The 4,104-nt window shown below is 41.3% G+C and overlaps 1 protein-coding gene across 8 annotated transcripts in view; it reads left to right on the plus strand.

The window, feature by feature from the left end:
* The first annotated feature begins 2,923 nt into the window (after nt 1-2,923).
* Nucleotides 2,924-4,104, plus strand: part of snx21 (sorting nexin family member 21) — a 25,558-nt gene continuing 24,377 nt past the window's right edge. For all 8 annotated transcript variants that reach the window (XR_001760650.2, XR_003050949.1, XR_003050948.1 and 5 more), the window contains exons 1-2: nt 2,924-3,075; nt 3,954-4,104. The gene's annotated coding sequence lies outside the window, so the exon portion shown is untranslated. The remainder of the gene's footprint in view (nt 3,076-3,953) is intronic.

The raw sequence follows: 4,104 nt of genomic DNA on the forward strand, positions 1-4,104 counted from the left end.
ATCCATCCATCCATCCATCCATCCATCCATCCATCTATCGATCGATCTATCTTTTTAATTAAATTAATTTAAGTAATAAAAACACCTTAAAGTTCTTAATTCAGTTGAGGAATTACAATTTGGAAATGTATTGACTGAATAAGAAAAATTACCAAAAACATTTAAGGAATACCATTGACCGGTGTATTATGTTGTGTAGCATCATGACTTAGTTTTGATAAAGAAAGAGTTCATTTGGCGACTACAGTTCCTTAAGTGAGAGAATGAACAGCTGGAAGATATTGACCCAATTGGAATAACTGATGAAACCAGTGGGATAATGAAATACAGAAGACCTTCAAAACACACGACCTTGACCAATATCACTAGGTATTTCGGTCGCACCCGCAAACACACGCATATATATACCAGATTGGTGGGTCTGTCCATGCATTCTACGATGGCTCCAGAGCAAATCTCTAAAATCCTACTGTAAGCTCCACACACATGTACACACACACACACTGACACACACACACTGACAGGCATCAGGATGAGCCCAGAACAATAAACTATTCTGAGAACAAGCACCTGCTTCTTTATTATACAAAGCTGTTATTAAACCCTCTCTGTCTCCGTTGGGACTCCTGCTTCAGCATTAACTCATTTATTGCATTTGTACTGTTCTGAGTGTTCTCACTTAACCAGTGAGCCAGTTTTTAACATCGTAGGCTATAGAATACTAAAAAGGATCAAATATCATTGTAAAGTACACTCCAATCCTAATTCAAATATAGCTGGGAAATGAATTGAACTCCAAAGTAAACAGTGCAGATCCGCCGATTGAAAGAGCCACAGTCTAAACGGCACAGGTGTCGGACGCGGCCACCTCAGGAGCGCAACACCGTTTTGACAGCTGACAACACCGACGGGCAACTCTATGCAGATGAGATGATCTGGCAGACTCTGTCAGTTTGGTCCCCCAGATATGTACAGTGCACTCCTGCACCAAGAACGACAAAACAAGGAGGAAAATAAAGCCATTTCTCAATCGGAAAGCCACGGATTTACAGCAATGTTAGGACTTAATTTTCTGAAAACAATATGCTCCACTTTCTGACATCTTGTTTGTCTGTCTCCAACTCCAGCAGGTGCAGAGCAACACCAGTCAGCAAGGCACCCAGACAGGAAACAGCAGCAACAGAACTACTGTAGGTGAGCTGGCTGAGAGCTAGAAATGTAGCTATCAATCACTGCCTTTATTCTGGTTCCAAAAAAAATCATCTGAAATGACCTGCTGCAATGTAAACGGTTGCTCCGCGGTGTCCAGAGAAACGTGTCCTTTTACATTAGAGCCACCCTCCCCCCGACCCAGACAATCATCAGTTTACCTACCGAGCACATCGTTCCAAAAACAATGCCACAATACCCCTTTCTGGAACCATTGTATTTCAAGTCAAGTCAAATTTTATTTGTATATCCCAAATTCCCACTGTGGAACCCCAGGGTTCACCTCCTGGGCAAGATCGAATCCCGGTCAGGGCGGTTGGTACCTTCCAGTGGACTCACCAACCACAGGAAGGTTCAGGGGGGGTTGGTACGGCGCAGTGTGATTTGGGTGGATCTGCTGCCCCTGTAACCTGGTAAAGGATAAGCGGATGAAAATGGATGGATGGATGGACATATTTGTGTCATTGGACTCACAGTTTGAAATAAGGATTGAAAGTAAACTTCAAATATTTGCCTAAAAACCCATTTAACGGGGTGGCGGAGGTGTATAAAGTCAATATAAATCAGGGATCGCCAAACGCCAAACTGTGTCAAGTTCTGGGACATACAACTTTATTGCAAGTGTAACTAATCCAAAAAGAACAGTAACGGTTCAATTTTTAACCCTCTTGTTGATTTCTTGTTGGTTTTATTTTTAGAACGTAGCCCACCAACATGGTGCCCCCTGGTATAAATCAACAAATATGAACGAAGATGAGTATAGATCAGGTCCTGCAGTTCTGGAGGCACAGGCACCTTTGGAGTGAAGACAGTGACCGGGAGAGAGAAGTCGTCTCAAGTTCCAACGCTTCTCGTGGCCTGATATTTTCTAGAGTCAGTGATCATTGTCACGATGATGTTTAAAATTAGGTCTGTGCCTCACACCAGTATCTGAGTGCCTGGAACCTGCAATGAACGAGAGGGCAGCCATATGTGAAAAGTGAGTACAAATGAAGCCACACAGAACATACTGTACATGCTTTCCCGGATTGGTCATTGCTCGATCCTCCAGAACAATGTGGGTTAATATCAATGACGATGACAATAACAGGAGTAAGTCCCTACAATGCCTCTTTTGTCCAAGAGCAGGAACAGTGATTATTTTGTGCTCTGTTCTCATCAGTATATACCACACAAGTCAAATCCAGCTGTCCACCTCATTTTATGTGGCCCAGCAGAGCTTAACTTAACCCTCCTGTTGTCCTGACATATACACCCCGTGTCCTCTGGGTCAAAATGACCCGTCTTCACTAAACCCCCATTGGAGATAACTATTGTAAAAGAAAAAAAACAAAGACCCAGGTCTATTATGTCAGCAGCTGCAATGTTAATTTGCAGTGACATTTCAATGATATTTCCCTGTTTGGATTTAGTCTTTGAATTTTTTTTTTATTTCATCAAACGTGTATAGTTATAAATTAAAATAAGATATAAATATTATTATGGAAATAAACACGTAGATTCCAACACAATGCAGGGTAAGTATAAAAATAAAAAAAACAATTAATTATCAATATTCTACATTTATAAATATATATATAATATATTTTAAATTGTACACTTCTGAGTTCTACAGATACAGAATTTATCTGAGAAAGTCTCAACTTCTAAATATAGCTCTTATGCTCGTAGTGTGACTTCCTGTTTCCTGTTTCATTTAGGCCGCGGACTCCCTCTGCTGGTTAGACTACAGCAATACATCCACCGTAAGAATATTTCCTTCGGATTCCTTCCTCTCTCTCACACACACACACACACACACCACACACTGGCATGGATTAAACGGTAAAAAGTAAAAGTACTGGAGTTTGTCTTCTTCCGCTCCCGGTGAGTTTTTATTTTTGAATATATACAATTATTAATGACTTACACGATATATGACAGTTCTGTACGTCTCCACAGTTCTAAGACGAACTTGTTTACCGGTTGCTTCTGTCACTTTGGAATAGTTAGCTTGTAGCACCATGGGTTTCCACATTGCTATAATCTAAGACTGAGAGGTTTAAAACTTTAAATTCGCCCAGTTTTTGTTTTTCTAAAGGGTGTTAGTTCTGTTAAAACCACAGCTGTTGTTTAACAGCACAGTAAACGTTGCCAGTAACAGGGGCGGTTCCAAACAGTGTGGTGCCGCAGGATAGAATGGGATTTGGTGCCGCATTGTGTCATTAAAAACACACTTTTTAAAACTTGTTTTTAATCATTCAGAGAGTTTCGTCAATTTTACATTGTATGCAGTCGTCGGGATTAAGCCTTTTGTATCCACAGAGCAAATAAAGTTAAAGGTTGTTCAAAAAAAAAAGAAAAAAGAGATGGTTTGTCCCAAGTGATACTCTGAAATTGCGTCAGCAGCCGTTTCCTAATTTAAACTACACCAAACGCCACACCATGGCTCTAACGGCAAGCAGAGTCATAGTTCTAGTATGTTCTGGAGAAAATGTAGTCATCATGTCCGAGCCAGTGTCCAGTGAGTGAGCAAAACTTTTTACCTCCACACAGAGGGACTGGATATCCTCAGTTCACTGTGACTATTTGGACAAACTGCTGCATCATTAATGTGGGACCTGGTTTTCCATCCACTCACGCCTCCTGCTCTGTAACTGGATCCAGATCCAGTGTGCTGTTGCCTGTTCTGTCTCTCAAGTTGAAAGTATATCGGTGTTTATGGAACTGAAATGTGACCTATTGTGTTTTCGGTCCTGGAACAGGGTTTTCACAGATCCTCAAAACATTTCGGTCTACGTTCAAGCCGGTCGTGTCTGATTTGACTAAAATGACTTCTGGTACTGTTGCCGTGATGTTGCGGTTCACCTAAACATGTGCCAGCGTGACCAACAGTGGACAGGAGGAGACCACTTC

Source organism: Cynoglossus semilaevis, chromosome 10, assembly GCF_000523025.1.
Source record: "Cynoglossus semilaevis isolate Cse_v1.0 chromosome 10, Cse_v1.0, whole genome shotgun sequence".
Classification (NCBI taxonomy): domain Eukaryota; kingdom Metazoa; phylum Chordata; class Actinopteri; order Pleuronectiformes; family Cynoglossidae; genus Cynoglossus; species Cynoglossus semilaevis.